This window comes from Eublepharis macularius, chromosome 7 (genome assembly GCF_028583425.1).
Source record: "Eublepharis macularius isolate TG4126 chromosome 7, MPM_Emac_v1.0, whole genome shotgun sequence".
Classification (NCBI taxonomy): domain Eukaryota; kingdom Metazoa; phylum Chordata; class Lepidosauria; order Squamata; family Eublepharidae; genus Eublepharis; species Eublepharis macularius.
Window position 1 is genome coordinate 24,370,871 of NC_072796.1, and position 21,174 is coordinate 24,392,044.

The window sequence follows — 21,174 nt, forward strand, 5'->3', positions numbered from 1 at the left end:
GTCTACCTTGCCTATCTCATTTAGGGATGTGCATTCATTACAAATTGAAAGGAAAAATGGAAATAGAAAAGGCCCTGTTTATTTCACTTGCGTTGGTAATGGAAACAAAGGGAAAATACAATACATGAAACAAATGAATGCCATTTGCTTGTTCATTTCCCACCCCTCCACTTCCACTTTTATTGAGCTGGTGGTAGCTGCTTCTGGCCAGATTTGTGGCAATGGTGTGCAGTCAGACAGGTGGCCAGCCAGCTGGTGGGAAGCAGAGGAAAGAGACGCTTGCTCTCACCCTTCCAGCACCTTGGATTCTGTTTCTGATGCATCCAATGGATGGCTCCTCGATGCACTCTGGGGAATGTGCTCTTCAGACTAATGCCCTGCAGGCAAAGCCTGATGCCAATCCTGTCCCCATTCACCTGCATATCCTATAATAGGCTATCCTGTGCCAGAAATGCCCTTCTCCTATTTACACTGGTCAAACTAAACGGTCTCTTTGCAAAGGAATATGAATCAGATGTTGAATGCAATGAAAATACATGGGGTCCCACTAGATGAGACGACAGTAGATCTGTGATTACATTTTTGATGTGTTTTCCTGAAACACAATGAGAAGTGGAAGACCATCTCCTTTTTGTGCAGAATATCCAAGCTTCAGTCCTTGACATTTCCAGTTAAAGGAACCAGCCAGTAGGTGACATGAAAACCTCTGCCTGAGAGCCAAGCTACAAGAGATGAATTACATGAGAGCACACACGAGAAGGGAGTCGCAATGTTAGCCAGGAAACTGAGTTTTAAGAGATCGGAAGGCTCTGTCAATTTCCCCTCTCTACAGAGCCAGGGAAGATCGCTTTTCCTTGTTAATTTCCTCTTCGCCTCCTAGAAGTGGAAGTGAAACTGGCAGAGCCTTCGCGAGGCAAAAAGGAAATTAACAAAACCTCTGAGCAGCCATCTCCCTGGCTCTATAGAGAGTGGAAATTGACAAAACCTTATGATCTCTTTTAAAACTCAGCTTCCCAGCTAACATTTCAACTCCTTTCATGTGCATGTCCTTGTGTAATTCGTCTCTTGTAGCTTGGCTCTGAGACCCTGGAGAGCAGCTAGTTATCACAGTAGGCACAAGTGACCTTGATAAACCAATGGCAGCTTCATATATTCATATGTCCCTGGATACTTAACAACTGCAGGAGGCATCAATTCAGACTGGGACAGAGGCACAGGGGAGGGGATTTAATTCTTTCCACAGTGCCATTCTGAAATGACTATCCATGGGGGGAAACGTGTACCTGTTAGCTGTATACTATGCTTCACCCTCCAGATGTTTCACCCTCCAGGGCAATACTCGACCTGAGAAGGGCTGTTTGAGGTCAGAAAAATGGCACCAGAAAAAATGGTGACAATTCCTTTTCTTTCCACACCCTAATCCCCATTTGAATTACAGGCTCCAGTCACTACCAAGAAAAACCATGCCAGATATTTGATCATGGATTTTCAAGCACCTTGACTGGCTTGTCAAGGAGAGCTGCTGTAGCATGATGGTTAAGTGCTTAAGTCTGCAAATCAGCACTCTGCTGGTTCGAATCCCATGACTGCCATGAGCTCAGAAGTAGAGATGGGCACGAACAGCAATACGAAATAAAAAAAAACCCACGGACAACCCAATCTGCTGTTCGCGAATAAGCTGTACGTGAGGACCCATTCTAAATGAACAGGTGGCTGTTGCAAGCCTTGTTCGTTGCTGTTCATCAAGCCAGACAGTCTGGCTCCTGCAATCAATTCCCATGGCAACTCAGGCAGGGATTGATTGAACTCTGTCTGAACTCCTGCTGTTGCCCTGGAAACCCCAATCTAAGCCCAATTTAGCTTGATAGGCAGGTCTTCCTTCCAAGTGTGGACTGGAGCTCCAAATTTGTTACAAGAGGAAAAGACCAGGGGGAGGGGGGCTCCCAGCTTTCGCTTTCAGGGAGAAACAGCTGCTGTTAGAGAGACAGGGTGAGTGCATTGGAGCTTGAATTTTCTTTGTGTGTGGTGGGATAGGGATCTACCCCTTCAAGTTCCAGGGCTGCTACCAGGCCCTGGGGCCAAGCTATTATTTATTATTTGAACATTTCCTGCTGCCTGCTCAGGTAGGGTTTCTGGGAGTGGTGCAGTAGGGATCTTGATGGCTGGAGGTGAGCCTGCTGGCCTCCACGAACAACGAACGTGTTCATAACAGGATCATGTTCGTCAGTGTTCATTGTTCATTGTTTGTGGATGGCAACGAGCAATGAACACCATGTTCGGTTTTTTTTTTCTGTTTGTGCCCATGTCTACTCAGCAGGCAACCTTGGGTAAGCCATTTCTCTCAGCCGCCGCTCCCCAGCTGTGTTGTGGGAATAACAATGACACTGACTTTGTTCACCACTCTGAGTGGGACACTAATGTGTCTAGAAGAGCAGTATATAAGCACACTGTTGTTGCTGCTTTTGTTATTGTCTATCTGGGGAAGCATTTCAACCTGAACCACAAATTTAAAGGTTGCCATATATTGGTGTGGGGGGGGGGACCCTCAAAGAATGTGTTATTCTTTGAATGCCACACCACTCTTATGTGGGTTGCCATGAATTAACACCCATCTTTTTTGTATTTGCATTTAGTATACTTATAAACAGCAGGAGAAAGCATGCTCAAACTTCATTCCTAAAATAATTGTAATTCTCATTCTTGACAGTCTGAATCTTAAACACTTGGTGTTGTCATTTTCTTTATGAAGTGATTACTGATATTACGGGATGCAATTTAAATCCATTAAAACCAACATTTGCTTTGCAGTGGACTTCAAGAGGATGTGGATTATACGGAAAGCGTAATAACACTGCTTGGTTTATATGAGAGTTCTGGCTGCCATTGGAAGGTTGCTCAGAAGTGAGTTCATGGTATTTATTCACAAGTAGATCTGCAGAGGGTCTAGCCTTAAATCCCAGTCCCAACAATTTGCTTTACAGGCAAATAAGTAGCAGAAAATCAAGAAATGAGCCCATGGCATGTCATGAAATCATAATGCTGCACCACTGTTGCAGTGATGTTTCTCTGTTTAGGTAACTGACCTACTGCTTGCAGGCAGACTGCTAGGTGGAATCTGTATATTATCTCCTTCTCAAAAATATTCTCATAATCAATGCTATGAGAAAAAAGAAACTGTTGAAAATAGTTAACTATGGTCATTTCCACATGCTGTTAAAGCGACGGGCTACTTACTGAATGCTGGCGGGTTTTTTTCACAGATTCCAGATGCCTCCAATTTCAAAGCGGAAGCAGGCAGTTTGGCTTTCGTGTGTTCAGCGTCCTTTACCAGGCACAGGAAAGAGTGGGAAATCCCATTCTCACAAAAGACGCTGAACAAACGTAAGCAAAACTGCCTGCTTCCTCTTTGAAATCAGAGGCATCTGGAATCTGTGAAAAAAAATGCCAGCATTCAGTAAGTAGCCCATCGCTGTGGAAACGGCCTACAGCTGTGTCCTCCTTGAAGACATGAACCACTGGATGCTTTGCACACCCTATGTCTCTTGTCCACTGTTTTCTTTACTGCCGTAAATGTTAGAGAGTTTAAGTTTTCCAATTGCTCACATTTCCCCTCTCATTCAGTGCTTCTGGGCCAGTTCACAAGCACATTACTCATAATATAAAATTAAAACAATGGGTTTGATCCAACCACTTTTTTCACTGGTGCAAAAGTAAGCCTTTTGACCACCAAAAAGGCTATGCCAAAAAGGATCATGGGATCTGTATAGATAACAACAAAAACAACAATAATTACACTAACAATAAAATACTGCCCACTCAGAGCAGTGAACAGAGTCACTGGTATTATTATTCCCACAATACATCTAGGGAGCTGGGGCTGAGAGGAGCTGCTTATCCAAGGCCTCTGCTGAGCTCATTGCAGTAGTGAGATTCAAACCAGCAGAGAGCTGATTTGCAGCCCAGCCACTTAACCACTATGCTACAGAAGCTCCACATGGACAAATGGCATATGGAACTGGGACTGGAGTAAGGAGAGGAATTAGGTGACATTGAGTGAAAAAGTTGGCTGGATCCAACTCAGTGCCTTGCATATAGTGAACGACCCATTATAGGTTCATTGTGACCAGAAGTTACATATCATGGTATTGTTTTCTAGTGGAGAGAGTTCACATGTTCAGATAACAGACATTGGCTGAGGCATAGGATTATGTGAACGTATCATCTGTTAGCCGATGTGCTGAGCGGGACTGAAAGAGTGGAGCAAAAAGAAGCAAAAGGACTCATCCCTTGGAAAAGCCCGCACCAGAACTCAACAAAGTCTCTTGAGGTATGTGAAAACTGAACTGCTGCCTAGCTTACATTGATCAGAGTTTCTTAAGGAGAAGGAAAAATGACGGATTCTGTAATATATTTCATAAATGTGATAACATGAAATATTGTAAATGCAATCCCATTTGTAACGATGGAATTAAATTCTAAGCGCCACTTCTGGGGAAATTGCTGTCTTAAGAAACAGAGAGCATGAGACAATGTATTTTACAGAGCTGCACTGAACCAACCCTAATAAAAAGGATCCAACTAGGCTACAATCCTCAACGCCCAACTGTGTGTAACCATGTGCCTATATCATCTCAATTATACTGAGCTTTATGCTGAGCTGAGGAGCACAGCGAAGAGTGTGGAAACAAACAAGCCAAAATAAATGTTTAATAAAACATGCCCGACTGGTTTAAGAAGTGTGAAAAATAGAGGGGGGGGGGGGTTGACGGAGCATGTCCAAAGCAAACGGTAATGCGTGTGATATTTTATCTTACAAATACAAAAAAATGTGCAAAGTTATCTGTAATTGAAAAAGAGCCACCTTCCACTCTCCCACTACTTTTGGCGATGCTAAAAATAACTGCCAGGGTGGGGAAAGAATCAAGCTGTGAGTGTCTCTTCAGATTTTGCAGGTATCAGCATTCAACCAACGCTCCTTGAAATCTCCATCCGTCGACTGCGAGACTAATATATGAAAAACTGCTCCCTCTTACATACTTACATTGTAATAATCCCTCCGACAAGTGAAGAAAACGGAGCTTGGTACATTTATCATTTCACTATGTGCTGTTATCGTACTATTGGGCAGCCTTTTCCAGAACTTTCTAGAGGGAACTCTGTCAGAATAGATGTCAACAGCAAACATCAATATATATTATGATTGAAATGGTAGGAATTTAGCAGACTTATTCCAATGTCGCTTACTTCCATGTTCCGCATCAGGCAAAACAGGACATGGGGGTGAGTCCGATCCCTATCCTACAACTCCATTGAGCAAATTTTATTCATTAAAATACGTACACTCTGTATTTCCTTTTGACTGAAGTATGAAGCCCTCCTTCAAATTAAGTGGCTCTTCTATTGAAAGAAGAACCGCTTAAGTTGGAGGAAGGTTCTTTAAGTGGAGAAAGGCCACTTGGAGATGATTAATCCATCCAATTAGAAAGATGAAGACAAAGATGAATTGATTATGGCCATTTCCACACACGTTGAATAATGCACTTCCAATGCACTTTCACAATCCTTTTGAAGTGGATTTTTTGTTCCACACATGGAAAATCAGTTTCAAATGTGCACTAAAGAGTATTGAAAGTGGACTATCCAACGTGTGTGGAAGCAGCCACTGCATAAAACAGCATGAGTGAAAGAAAATAATTTACTAAGATGTAATTTATCCTGAGGTTCACATAACCTACTGTGTCCCCCACTATGTCTCCCACTGGGCCTTGCGTTCTGTGGTTAAGTAGCTTCGGGTGGTCCTTGGCCCATGGGACATTTCTCTGGCCTCGACCATGGCCACAGCCTTCTCGGCCTGTTACAGTTCCATAGGGCTTGCAAAACAGAGATGTTCTGCCAGGCCTTTCACTGAGAGCAGAACCACAAGTGACAAAAGGCACAGATTGGACACTTGTCTGCTTCCCTCAAGTTTTGATGGGAAATGTAGGCAGCTTGGCGGAATGTTGGACAAGTGACAGTTGAAAAGTCCATTGGACAGCAGTCAGAGAGTGAAGCTGCGAGACCAGGATGCCTACATTTCCCATCAAAACTTGAGGGAAGCAGACAAGTGTCCAACCTGTGTCATTCGTCACTTGTAGCTTGGCCCCGAGATGCAGAATCTGTGCCTTTTGTCACTTGTGGCTCTGCTCTGAGAGCCAGCAAATGGTCCCCTTCCTGTTCGCAACATCCCATGCTCTGCAGGCAGCCACCCTGGGCTGTGTCACAGCTATTATACATGGGATTTTTGGATATTTATTATAGCCTGAACTGATCATGGCATCAGTTTTTTGTATTGTTTTATGGGGGGGGCACAGTTTAGATACGTATATGGTTTTAATTGTAAAATTGTATGTTATTAGCCTCCCTAAGCCTGTTCGAGGGGAAGGCGGGGTTTGAATTTGATAAAATAAAAATAAACCTCTTTGGAAATAGCTAACCAACAATATCTGGTTAAGTCATGAGGAAATTTTACCCCAACCACGAGATGAATAAATATGTGTTTTCATTGTGAACAGTTTTGGTTCCTTTTCATTGCCGGTATTGATGGTTTGTTTGTTTCTTTTATGCAATTCACACACAATTTATATGTAAATGTGCATCACTTATGCAGATCTGCATAATGTATAATGCTGATTTGTTGTCAAAAATTATGTCGGGAAATGTGTATGTTTTGGATTGAAAATGGCATAAGGAAACAGGTGTTACAAAAAATAATAAAGTTCAATGAATGCAAAGTTCAGTGTGTGCAAAGGGGAACCAAAACTGAGTTCAACCAGAAGGGATGAGTCAACTTAAGTCAAGTTAGCCTTTATTGGCATATAGCAGCAATTCAACAGAAGGGATGAGATATTCAATAGTATACCTTCCATGCCCATACAATATCACAGATGGTCTGGCAAAGTATTCTGACAGTAATAAAGACATCTGGACTCAGCTGCTATAGCAAAGGTGTCATTAGTATAATGCAGATTCCCCTATATTGAATATAACCACAGCAAGTTCCCATGTCACTATGAGCTACTGCTGGAAAACATCTGGTTTCTCCACCTAAATGTATTAAACCATACAGGATGATGTGAAGAATATGTTGTCTTGGATCCTGCAGAACAGACTGATGTTAGTGGACAAGATCTGCAGGATCCAACCTACTGTGTGTACCAGTAGCACACACACTCCTCTGAGATGATTCCTGCATCACAGAGGCACAATCACAAATATTTGGTTGGGTCCTCTTTATATTATCTGCACAGAAACACAGCTTCCCCACCCCTACCACACCTGAAGCAGCCCAAAATACTCCCTAACATGGTGCTCCTGGGGGACCAGTGTCCCTCAAGAATAACATGAGGGGGAGTTGGAGAGCTGCCAAAAAAGGGAGTAATTCCCCCCCCCTTGTGTATGTCCATCTTTTCAACTTGTTCCAGTGAATGAGCTAGCACAAAACTGAAAGGGCAAGACAAATCCTTTCTGGAGTGAAAAGCAATGTCCTGCTGCATATGCCTACATGACTCACATTGGTCCTGCAGTTGTCCCATGTGCAACTGCAGACATGCAGAAACAAGCAAAACATCAACACAGGATGATGCTACTGGCAGAAATTTCTAAAGTAGTACAGTGTTTTGCCCTAAATCCCAGGAAATTATTTGTAGGGCACATGACATAGGAACCATCCTAAAGCTATCTGGCTTCAGGTCTGATTGGTGTCAGGAAAAAAGAACACCTGGGAGCTCTACATGATCAGTAAGTTTCATAATGGAAGAAAGGCAGGGCTGGTGCCAGAGTTTCTAGCGCCTGAGGCCGGGGGGCAGCTTTAGGGCTGTTGCCGCTCCCGCACGCGTGCACTCACCCAGACTGCTCAGTTGCCCCGGATCCGCCCCAGTCACCTACTGTGCTTGGCCTGCAGCTGTGTGCTAGTGGTGGCAGCAGTAGCATGGGGCAACTTAGAGCTGGACCAAACAAGACAAGGGTCGCACAGGTTTTCATGTAGGAGATGCCTTCCCCTCTCTACTGCTGCTCACTGCCCTCTCTGAACGTGTGTGTATGCCCCAAAGCATTCTCCCGCTATCTCCAGCCTATCACCTCACAAATTGGAAAGGAGCGGAGGAAAAGTGATAAGTTTCTTTGGGGGGACTGTCGGGGGGGGGATGGGACGGAATAATGACCGAAGAAAGTAAAGGGGAAGGGAAAGGAGAAAGCGAGAAGGACCTACAGAAAAAGCTGCACCTCGGGGTATGCGCATTGAATGAGCTCCTGATGATGCAAATCCTTCTTCCAGGCACAAGCCTCCCTCCTCACCCCTGATGCGAAGGCGCCCTGGGAGAGAGCAGCAGCAGCCCACCCCAGAACGGTCTTTGGGGGCCCTCGTGTTCAGCAGACCCGTGCCTAGAAGAAGAAGGATTCTTCTTCTAGGCCCCCTCCTTAACCCAGGTGGTATTAGGAGTAGAGGAAGTAGCAATGCCCATCCCCCCTTCTGCCAGATGGGATCAGGAGTAGAGCAGGTGGTAATGCACACCCCTGCCTTAACCCAGCTGGTATTAGGAGCAAAGCAGGTGGCAATGCCCACTCCCTCCTTATCACAACTGGTATTAGAAGTGGAGCGGGTGGCAATGCCCACCCCCACTTTAATCCAGCTGGTATCAGGAGCGGAGCAGGTGGCTATGCCCACTCTCCACCTTAACCCAGCTGGTATTAGGAGCAGAGAAGGTGGCAATGCCCAACCTCCTTCACCCTGGTGGGATCAGGAGCAGAGCAGAAGGCAGTGCATGCCCCTTCACCCAGCTTGGATCAGGAGTGGAGCAGATGCCAATGCCTGCCCAACGCCTTCACCTGGGTGGGATCAGGCACAGAGCAGGAGGCAATTCCCTTCTTTCATTCACCCAGCTGGGACAAGAAGAGCAGCAGGGAATCTGTGGTGAAACTCCCATTTCTACTGCACTGTATCTACAACTACAGAAGCAATGGAGAAACCTCATAAGCATATATCCATGTGGAAATTACCTCTGTCACTTCCTTGGCATCTTGTGTCATCACCTTCTTATTTCAATGTTTGCTGCTTTGTTTTCCACATTCCTGACATTTTTGATCTTCACCAAATAAACTATTGGCTTCTTGAAATTTTTCGCTGTTTTTGTTGTACCCAAATAAGAAACATAATTCTCAGCATTCTCTGTGACTATCAGCAAAGCATTTTTCTCCCTCTCTATTCTTTAAATAAGTGGATTTCCGCTGTCATTTAGCCATTATCTTCCGATTCCCATATGTCAAAGGGAACAGATTGAAAAGTCTTTTTTTGCCTGATAAAGAGTAATAAATTGCTGCAAGTAGTATTACTTTTTGCTAATGCGAGCTGTTTTGGACCGCTTTGTTCTCTGGAGTTGTGCTGTCTGCCACATAAAATGCAGATCTATCTTTTGTTCAGGGGCCCCATTGTTTTGCAGATTACAGATTTGTGTAATAGGCATTGTGATGGCTAAAACTGCAGCTGGAAAACATCTCAGAGAAAATGAATTAATTTGAAATGAAACTGTACGGTGCAGCACATTATACTGGCTATTGCATACAAGTTGTTTTAAAGACCTATTTGTCCTCCCCTCCCTCCGCATTATGCAGGGCAAGTTCTTCCTTTAAAATATTACAAAACTGACAGAAACTGTTATTTACCCTGACAAGGCAAACTGGGTTTTAAAGAGCGAACACAGCATAATGGTCTTACAACACACTTTGAAGTTGCAATCACACACAACTCTTTTGTAACTAATTTATGCTTTTTCCTAACTTCTGTTTATTGACTTTTAGTTTCAATTAGAGGATATAAACCTTATGGTGTACTGAAGTCTAATACATCAGTAACTAACAACTGCGTATTTTCCCCTACGCTTAGGCCACTGGATAAATAAGCACAATCGGGCGGCGGGGGCGGGGGGGGAATTCAACAATACACTTTTTTACCATAATAGCTCTGTGTGCCTGTAAAGTGCTGGCAAGATACAGCAGACTTATGGTGATACCTGAGGATTTCTAAGGCAAGAGATGAACTTTTGCTACTACCTGCCTCTGCATGTCAACCCTGGACTTCCTTGGTGGTATCTCATCTGAGTACTAACCAGGGCCAACTCAGTTTACCTTTCAAGATCTGATGACATTGGGCCATCACGGTCAACGAGGAACTGTAGCAGTGCCAGCCTCCTATCTATCAAGCCTGGAGATCCCGTCCCATCTAGGGCTTTTTCATTAGCCCGATGTAATACATTTCCATCTGCAGTACTTGAAGGCTGTTATAAGAAGGTCCCAATGGCTGAGCGAGTTTGTTCATGCAAGGCAGGGAAAGTAGAAACAATTGAGCACATTATACTTGCCTGTAAGTTCTACCATGAAATATGTATAAAATATATCCAACCTGCATTGAAGAAGCTTTCCAGCCTCCCTGACACAGAGCTAACTAATAAGCTCCTGTTAGGTGCCAATCCCCAGATCACGTTGGCTAGTGCCAGATTTTTAGACGCGGCTTATAGAATCTGCAGGGAATGTGCAAAGGAGTAACATCTGCTTTTATTTCTAACCCTGAAAGCCCACACTTTTGTATTTATATTGCCAAGTTTTTATATAATTATATATTTATATAATTATTTTTACAAAGTGGTGTATTTTGTGTATGATACTCACTTATGTGTTTTACAAGTCTGTACTGGTTATTAACTGTAAATAAATCTGATTGATTGATTGATTGAACTGTAGCAGTGCTTATTCATATTAAAGCTTTTAATACATGTACTCTAAAATGTGGCCTAATAGCCACATGAAACCACCAAGGGTTCATTTATGTGGCTCAAGGAAACTTATATTTCTTGGGAAAATATATCTATTTATTTATTGACAACATTTTTATGATATCCTTTCACCCAATTGACTCTCCTCAAGGGGGTGAACCACCAAGAACATTAAAGCCAATTTTAAACACACACACATGACAATTTAAAAAAACAACAGTTCAATAAAATTCAAAGCCAGGAAGGAGGATCAGTGAGAGAATGCCAAACAAAACAGAAAAGTCCTCATTTTGAAACAAAATGTGCTTTTCTTTTAGAAAGAAAGAAGATTCTAGTTTTCCTAGCTGATAAGCTCTTCACTGGAATTTGGATGGTAGCAAGCTACTAAGATGGTTTCTCCAAAGGGGAAGGGGCTTTGTGTGGCTTCCCAGTTGCTAGCGCAGCTGCAGAAAAAGCACATTGGGAACCGGGCTTCCACATGGTAGGCTTCTTTGCCGTTTCCCTGTCCCAGTCCCTAAGCAGTAGGCATTCCCCTTCCAATAGCTAGCAGGTCTTTAGAAATTTTGTCTCCTATCTAGATTTCCAGTTCCCCTGGGTCCAAAACCAGGGGATGGGGACATCATGGTGGGGGGCACATGCAAGGGGAAACTTATTGTGCACACACACTCTGGAGCCTTCGTGGTCACACCAGGAATGATGTCATTCCTGTTGTGACAATGAAGGCTCTGGAGTGTGCAGGAGCTTTGCTCCCATTCCTGTTCCATACAACTTTCCCCCCTGCCAGCCAGGCAGCAGGGAGTGGAGGCTGGGAGCAGGGGATCCCAGCCCCCGGGTCAGGGGAACTGGGAACCCTCCTCCTCTCTCCACAAGAGATAGAACTAGAGACTTATTTTTTTAAAAAGTGACAGCCGAGAATTCAGAGAATTTATTACAGCTATTGTTCCAATGGTATATCAATATAACAATATTTTAGTCCTCATTTTAAAACAAATTGCCCTGTTGCAGGAGCAGAAAAGGGCTGCCATGGAGACACAGTCAGGGGAAATGGCTGTCATGTTTTCTCCACTCACACAGCAGCCTTACTACAATCTTTCCCTAAAGCAGGTTTGAGAAAGATTGGAGAAAGCCACAAAAGGTGTACAAAGGCACCACAATGCTGTGGGAAAGCAGGAAAAAACCTGCTTCCCAACAACACTGAACCCAGGCCCATTCTGCATGATCAGTTTATAGTGATTCCGGTTTCATTCTGCTTCTCTCGATCTTCAGAGAGTTCCACACAAGAGGCATGAGATGCAGAATCGAACTTTCCCCAGCTTCCCCCCGACTTTTCTGGCCTCACATATGGCAACTTTTTTTTGAAGCCGCTGTTGAGTCGCCACTGATGCATCTTATGTGTGTGCACAATTCTTAGTCCTGTACTGCTTCTCTCCCCTGCCCTTTCCTTTCTGGGGCCACTGATTGGTTGGCCATCCGGTGGAAACCACTCCCTCCTCGTCCGCTCTCCACACACCTCCTCTTTACTTTTTTTTAAACGAGGGAAATGTCATAATGTTGCGACATCATTTCTCATACTGCTGTATTGTGAAATATTTCCAGACTGCAAATTCAAAACCTTGCAAACTGCCTTTGAAAACTGTGCTCTTTCCTCTTTTTACGACCAGGGCTCATGTTCATGGTGATTTGGAAATGATGGTGGGCGATTCATCTCAAGAATCTGCCTTCCTCATCTCAGAGCACAGTCACATGATGTGAAGAGGCCAATGATAATGCCATTTTCTTTGGGCAGCAACATTTGAATATTTTGCTCTGGCTGTTTTGCACCAAGTAGACAGTTCAAACTAGCAGCTAGTGGAACAAGCACAAAAAGAACTTTGTATCAATTTCCCGCCAGAACTCTGCTGTCAATTGCCTCTCTAGAATTAAAAATAAAAATTGTGTGGGCATGGGACTGCTCATTCAGCAAATACAGGGACAGGGAGAAGGAAGGGGATGGCAGACACACTGTGTTCTAACATTGCAATGTTACGACACATGGACTTTTAAAAAAAAATGACATCAGCTCCAGCCCCTAAAAAGGTGGCTTCAAACAGACACACCTCAATTCATATGAAATAACAACAATTGCATTTATATATCGCTCTTCTAGACAGATTAGTGTCTCACCTAGAGCAGTGAACAAGTTAGTGTTATTATTATCTCCACAATACAGCTGGGGAGCTAGGGCTGATAGGAGTGGCTTACCCAAGGCCACTGACTGAGCTCATGGCAGTAGTGGGATTCAAACCACTGGAGTTCTGATTCACAGCCAAACCACTTAACCACTGTGCTAAGGCAGCTCTCTATAAAATAATAATAAAAAAGCAGATCCCTGACAAGCAGCTGATCATTTAAACAGCGGAGATTGGCTGACTAGCCAGAAACTCCTGGCCGGCCAGCCAAGCCCCACTTGCACTTTAAATGGCCATTTCCCTGCCTCTCAGAGTTCCCGGCCAGCCAGTCACGCCCCACCTGCAGTTTAAATGGCCATTTCCCTGCTCCTTGGAGCAGCGGGGAAATGGCCATTTAAAGAGCGGGTGAGGTTCGGCCGGCCGGCCAGAAACTCCCAGCCAGCCAGCCAAGCACCACTGTTTAAATGATCAATTGGCAATCTCCCCAAAAAGCAGCTGATCCACGGGTTTAAATGCCCCTTTCTGTGCCATTGCTAAGTGGCATGGAAAGGGGCATTTAAACTTCATGAACTATGAACCACGAACTGGTTCGCGAACTTGCCCCAGTTCAGGGAAGTTTGTGTTTTGTGGTTCGTGAAAAAACACGAACCATGAACTGCACGGTTCGTTTTTTTCGCGGTTCGTGCCCACCCCTACTCAGAAGCACTGGCTTGAAGTGTGCCATACAGAATGGGCCCCAGTAAAAATAAACCATGTGGAAATAGCTTAACAGATTGCATGGCTAGTATGTGTAAGCCCTTAGTGAATGGAATAAAGACAACAAAGTCCTATCTTCATTCTTGCAAATGAAGCAGCTTGCATTACCAACTTTTCAATCAAGAGTTTCTGTACCACCATTACATCCCAGAGAATGCTCTCAACCTATTATTAATTTTATGCTTGCTCATGCCTTCTCCCTTTCCTTCTCAATGTGTGGTGAAAAGAACCTACGAAATATTTTCTCTTTTAGAACAAGTGAAATGCTTTTAAAGACAAGATGGGCATGCTTTAGACATATGCAGTTGTTAAATCTAAGATGCATTTCTGCACTGAGAAAGTATAAAATAATAATATGTTTATTGCTTTTCCGGCCGAAGCCATAAGCCATACAAACACCAACAAAATATGAACTGTACACTTGAACATACCCAATTCACATAGACATAACTTGTCATTATCACTTTAAACTATCTAAACTCATGAAAATCTTGTTTCTTTATCACCGAGAAATATTTCCAGACTGCAAATTCAAAACCTTGTTTTGAGAAGCTTGTTTCAATTTGTGCAAATGTCAAGTTTTCCAAAGAGCTGCACAAGGATGAAAACGGATGCTCAGAATCAGGTTTCAGAAACTGATTCAAATTAGAAATTTGAACTGCTGTTATTTTTATTTTTAAATGTGTGTAATTTTGTACATAAATAAAGTGGGTAGCATGTGTGCTGATAATACACTACTGAATAGTTTAATGATTTAATGTTATAAAGTTTAACTATATATCAAAATATGCTGTTCATTTCATTGTAAGTGTGTAACTCTTTTTCTGACCAAATAATAAATTTTATATCTATCACAAAGTTTGTGTCTTCAGTTTAACTACTATTTTTGTACTTTTCAGATAACAAATTAAGACAAATGTGTATTAGGTATATTTATAACTTTGCTTGTAGAAAATGAAGACATTTATAACTTTAAATTCCATAAATATGTCAATTTGTGCAATTTTATATGCTAAGTAAGTTATAAATGATGCACATTATGTTTCTAAAGCAGTAAAAGTAGTTTAATTTAGATTGAACAGTAAGCATTTCACATACTTCAATACCCTCCCCACCCCCGCAATTTCCTCTTTTCTATTGGCATTTGTGATTCATCGTATCTACTTGAAGTTTTCTGGGGGTAGCCACTTTGGGGGTTTGTAAATCGGACCTCCGAAATGCAATTGGCCAAACTTGGAGGGTCACTTGGAGGGTCACTGGAGGAGAGGCTGCTGAAGACCTGCTGTGAGTTGGCATCTCTTAGTGTGAAGGGGCAATCCTAGGGCCCCTAAAAGTGATGGACCATGGACCGACAAACCAGTCCGTGAACAGAGTTGGTCCATGAAAAGTTCGTGGTCTGTGGTCCATGAAAATTGATGGACTATGGGCTGGCAGTCTGTGGGGTTTTCCCGGTCCGTGCCCACCTCTAATCACTAACTTCAGACCTCACTCAAGAATATCAAAAATAACTAAACTGAATCCAGTTTAATATAAATGAATGACCTACATACATACAGCAACAAATCTATATGGACACACCACAATAATGTTGACTAGGAACTTTATCTTCTGCCCACAGTACACAAGCCTGGCAACCCAGGACATCCTATTGTCTTGGGCATAAGCATCATAATGGTTGAGTTGTCTGAATACAGGGACTCCATTCTCCGATCCTATGCCATCAATGCCCCCAGTTATATGTGTGACACCATAGACTTTCTGAGAAAAATACAATCTGTTGACAATCATCCAGGTAACACTATTTTGGTCACCATGGATGTTGAGTCACTATACACCAGCATCTCCATAAAGATGGACTACAAGCCATTAGGAACACTACCTCTGCCAACACCACAGCTGACCTTGCTACCAAGATCTGCCAGTTTGTTCTCACTTGCAACTGCTTCACATTTGGTGATTTATTCCTTCAGATCAATTGTACATCTGTGGGTACCTTCATGGCACCACCAATATGCCCCCATTGTCCTGGATGACTTGGAGCAATGCTTCCACAACTCCTGTTGCATAGTGGTTAAGTGGTTGGGATGCAAATCAGCACTCTGCTGGTTTGAATCCCACTTCTGCTATGAGCTCTGCAGGTAGCCTTGCATACTCTATTCCTCTCAGCCTTAGCTCCTCAGATGTATAGTGGGGATAGTTATAACACTGACTTTGTTCACCTGCCTAGAAGATTGGTATATAGGTACATTTAGTATTACCCATTAACACCCCTCCTGAACTTTAGATTTACGGATGACATTTTTATCGTCTAGATACATGGAGGAATTTCACCAGTCCTTCAGCAGCTTCCACCCCAATGTCAACCTGACCATGAATCAGTCTGCACAAGAAGTACATTTTCTAGACACACTGTAGAAATATATGACAGAAGCTTAAGAACCGCCTTATACCAGAAAGTTACTGATCAGCAAACTTATCTACAAGTCTCTAATCACCATCCTAAACACACCAGACAATCCATCATCAACAGCCAAGGTCTATGCTACAGCCGCATCTGTTTCAATCTCTCTGACAGAGATTCTCACCTGCAAAATCTACAGCAGACATTTTTGGAATTACAATAGCCACCTGAGGTAGTAAGAAAACAAATCCACAAAGCCCAAATGATACCATGGAATAACCTGCTTCAAGACAAGCCAAAGAAAACAACAATGTGATTCGTGGTCATATACAGTTCTCACTTCAAACCATCCTTAATGACCTGCTACCTATACTGGACAACAGTATTCCAATCCTCTTTCACAAACATTGGGAAACAAATAGTTTGCCCCCCCCCCAAGTCGGAATGAAGAGGCAGACACAAGTGTTGGATTAAAGGGCCGCTTTCTTAATTAATAACAACATATTTGTCAATACGGCAAGGGCCTAACTAGGGTTGCTCCTTGACCTCCACTCTGACAGCCCCGGGTGCTAGCCATCCACAGCTGGCCTGGCAAAGTGGTTCACCCCCTTGTCCAGAGGTTCCCCACCAAGGCATCTGACCTCAAAACTAGTCCGTACAGCAGCCAGCCACTCCTGACAGACCCCGTTCCCCACCAATGGGCATATACCATGGGTGGTCACCATTCCGCTCAATTTCCCCAACTCCTAACCTGCCAAAGGATAGTAAACTCAACACCACCTGAGCCAATTACGCCCCCCCCCCATCCTAACAGTGCAAGGTAGGAGAAAAACTTCCAACCCCAGTGCCAATGAGGGAAAGGAGAAAAAATTCTTACCTGTCCCCATAAACAGTGACCGGCTAGTCCTGCACTGAAATAGGGAGAAGTGGGTGGGCCAAGCACCAGGATCACTGAACGCTGAAGGGCAGGGTGGCCGAAAGAGCCCAGCTAAGCTCCGCCCTCCATGCACAGCCCCGATTTGAGGGCAAGTGCTGCAGCTGCCTCTTCCTCCTTCTGGAGGATCAAAACATGGCCCCCAGCCGCAGAGGCAGTTCGCTGCTTTGGGAGTGCCATATTCTTGCTCACAGACAGTCCCCTAACTTTAAACAATTTCTCACTCACAATAATGCAGTTCCTAACATGGACATGGACTCTAGGAACAAAGCCTGCAATGAACTAAGATGTCAACTCTGTCCTCATATTCACCCTATCACTAGACTTAAAAATATCAGCAATACCGCCTCAAATTCATGCACTTGTTCATCTTCCAGTCTTTATATACGCTACCAGCATCAGCAATGCCCTTATACTCTCAACATTGGACAACCAGGTCAGTCCTTATGCAAAAGAATAAATGAACATAAGTCTGACATTAAAAATCACAACACTCAAAAAGCAGTAGAAGAACATTTTAAATCTCCAGGACAGTCTATTTCTAACCTTAAAGCAGCAGTCCTCAAACAGAGAAGCTTCCAGGGGAGAGTACAATGTGAGATTGCTGAACTTCAGTTCATTCACAAATTCAGGACTTCCTGGGGTTGAATAGAGACATAGGATTCTAATCGTGTTGCAGATGTTATTTTTCCTCATTTCCTACCCTTAGCATTTCCCTCCTACTCTAATCAAATTTTATTGTAACTTTGCACCCTGACCCCATTCTTTGCAATATCCCTCACACCTTCTAACTGGGATACAGGGATATCCATCCCCAGGGCTTTTTTTCTGGGAAAAGAGGCGGTGGAACTCAGGACCAAACAATGACATCACTTTGGGTCAGCTGGAACAAGGTTGTTGTTGTTTTAAGTTTAAATTGCCCTCGGTGAAAATGGTCATATGGCTGGTGGCCCCGCCCCCTGATCTCCAGACAGAGGAGAGTTTAGATTTCCCTCTGCACCAGTGGTGTGGAGGGCAATCTAGACTCTCCTCTGTCTGGAGATCAGGGGGTGGGGCCACCAGCCATGTGACCATTTTCAAGAGGTGCTGGAACTCTGTTCCACCATGTTCCTGCTGAAAAAAAGCCCTGTCCATCCCTAATTACATATGATGAAGGGAACTCTCTCCCTCAAAAGCCTTTATCCTGAATATCTCGTCGGTCTTTAAGGTGCTACTCAACTCAAATCTTGCTATACTAGCTTCTGTATTTGTCAACATGATATGTTGACCTTCATCATGTCTGTGACCTCCTATGACATCACAGAAAGTCAGCTAATAGCCTGGGTTATGACTATGAATGATAATATTACCACACCTATGTTTATCAAAGTTAGACAAAATATGTTTTCTACAAATCCAGTTCTACACTACAGTTACCTATGATTGACAATCTTACTCTTGGAATTAAAACATTAATTGATTTTCTCAACATTCTCACAGAATCAGTCACAATGAGGTTGTAACTGCTCAAAACTAAGCACTTCTTCACCGCTGCTGTTCTCTTAATACTCAGTTCTACCATCTTGGCTTTACAGTACTTTTCTGAAAAAGTTAGATGCTTTGCTACGATGAACTAAATCAAACTTGTCATAAGTCTCACTTACCAAAGCAATAATTAAGAATTTACTTCCTGATTGAACATAAACTGGTGGTTCTCTGTTGGACAGCTCATTATTCAAATCTGCAGAACAAAATGGCTATTCCCTTATGAAACAGCAATTAGAAGAGGGAAAAAAACAATCCACAGGGAATACAATACTAGTCTACAAAATTACAAAAATGTATTCAGAGTGCAAAGGCTACAAAATTTCATCACTGTGTTCAAATAAATACTCTTAATACAATTTCCAGGCACATACATGAACAATATAATACTTTTTACATAATCATATAGGGCACATTGCAGTGGACATCCACAGTTTCCACAGTCTTTTTGAAATAATTATAACAATTCTTTCCAGGGCTCCCCTTGGCAAGTGAATGGTGAAGCCCAGCCGTGAAGCAGACTCCAACCCACGCTCAATCTGGGGCCGGCTATCTGTGGCAGATATCGGAATCCTTCATCAGGAGCGTGTGGAATGCTTTACAGCAGAAAAGGAAACTTCCAATGTATTCAAATCCTGCATGCCCAAAACATAAACTTGAAAAGATGAGAGATTTTCAAGTTTATGTTTTGGGCATGCAGGATTTGAATACATTGGAAGTTTCCTTTTCTGCTGTAAAGCATTCCACATGCTCCTGATGAAGGATTCCGATATCTGCCACAGATAGCCGGCCCCAGATTGAGCGTGGGTTGGAGTCTGCTTCACGGCTGGGCTTCACCATTCACTTGCCAAGGGGAGCCCTGGAAAGAATTGTTATAATTATTTCAAAAAGACTGTGGAAACTGTGGATGTCCACTGCAATGTGCCCTATATGATTATGTAAAAAGTATTGTATTGTTCATGTATGTGCCTGGAAATTGTATTAAGAGTATTTATTTGAACACAGTGATGAAATTTTGTAGCCTTTGCACTCTGAATACATTTTTGTAATTTTGTAGACTAGTATTGTATTCCCTGTGGATTGTTTTTTTCCCTCTTCTAATCATTATTTAAATCTGGCTAAGGCATACTATCGTAAGCCTTTTATTGTTCATTGTCAAATGCTGACAACGAACCAAGGCATACTATATCCTAGCCTTAGTCTGTATTATTGCTTGCAGTCAAGATTTATTATATAGTAATTTAAATAAATGCATTACAGGATATGCTGATAATGATAAACAGCAAGCTGGATCCAAAGAACTGCAATTGGAGCTCTAGGGTACAATTAGACAATATGTAAGTGTAAGATGGGTTGGGGGAAACCACAACTCAAATTGCATTTAATGTGTGATCCGATGCTTTCCTTTAAAATAGTGGGGGGGGGGGACACAAACTGGGTCCCAAGCACGAGTGGAGGATTTTCCACCCAACATGCTTTTGCAAGAAGAGAAAGGCTGATGCAGAAGGGTTATTTGTCTTAATGCTGGTTACATGTGTGTCTGGCAAGAAGACAAATAGCCTTACTCACATGGCCCTGTTCTGCTAACGAGTGAAAGTATGCCTGGTGGAAAGGAGGGAAAGATTAAACTCCTCCTGCCTCCACCTGCACACAGGAGTTGATTCACACTCACACTCACAGACTATTTTAAAGGGAAGCATCAGGTCACATGTCCAAAACAGGTTCAACAGATCGTCTAATCAGACTCCTACTCAGGGGACAGATCTTTCCTGCCTCTCTCCCAACTTCGTCTGAAACCTACAAAGCTGCTCCTGAGGGTTGGGAAACTGATGGGATGTAGAGTAGGCAGCTGCCATCTGAGGGGTAAATTGATAAGGTATAATAAGCTGCAATAATGCACATCATCTGCCATACAAAGAAATCACCTGCTGATAATAAAACAGACAGTAGGATCCATTCTGCTAGTAGAGGTGCTTTTCGTCAACAGAAGAATAAGACTTTCCCCAACTGAAGAAGTTGGGGACCAGCAGAAGGCTCATTTATTGATTTGTTTGTTTTATTATAACTCGTCTTTCTTCCCAGTGAGGACCCAAGGTGATTTACAAAACTTTTCTCTCCTCCATTTTATCCCCAAAACAACCTTGTGAGCTAGGTTAGGGTGAAAGCATGTGACTGGGCCAAGGTTGCTCAGCAAGCTTTCATGGCAGAGCGTGGATTCAAACATGGATCTCCCAGATTCTAGTCCAACACTTTAACCACTGCACCATACTGGTTCTCTTCTGCTGGAAGAAAGCACCTCCACTAGTGTAATGGATCCATAGACTCCAATTCTGTGCAGATGTTATTTACAAGGGGATACCCTGACTGTGTTTTAAGACCAGCACTACACAGGGTTGTGATGCATATACACTAGTCTTTGGCGGTGAGTTTTGCTTTTTGATAGTTCTCACCTTGTGAAGAACAGGGTGACATTTTATTTTATTATTTATAGGCAAAGGTCACATTTGTGAGTCTGTGCAAGTACCTTGTAGAGCTCTAATACATTTCACTACATCAGTTTGCCAGGATTTCCCAGATAGGTGTGCCTTG

At 43.1% G+C, this 21,174-nt stretch overlaps 1 protein-coding gene across 2 annotated transcripts in view; it reads right to left on the reverse strand.

Annotated features, from left to right (window-relative positions):
- The window catches only part of CDH12 (cadherin 12), a 250,239-nt gene that overhangs the window by 19,053 nt on the left and 210,012 nt on the right, over positions 1–21,174 (reverse strand). The window lies entirely within an intron of this gene.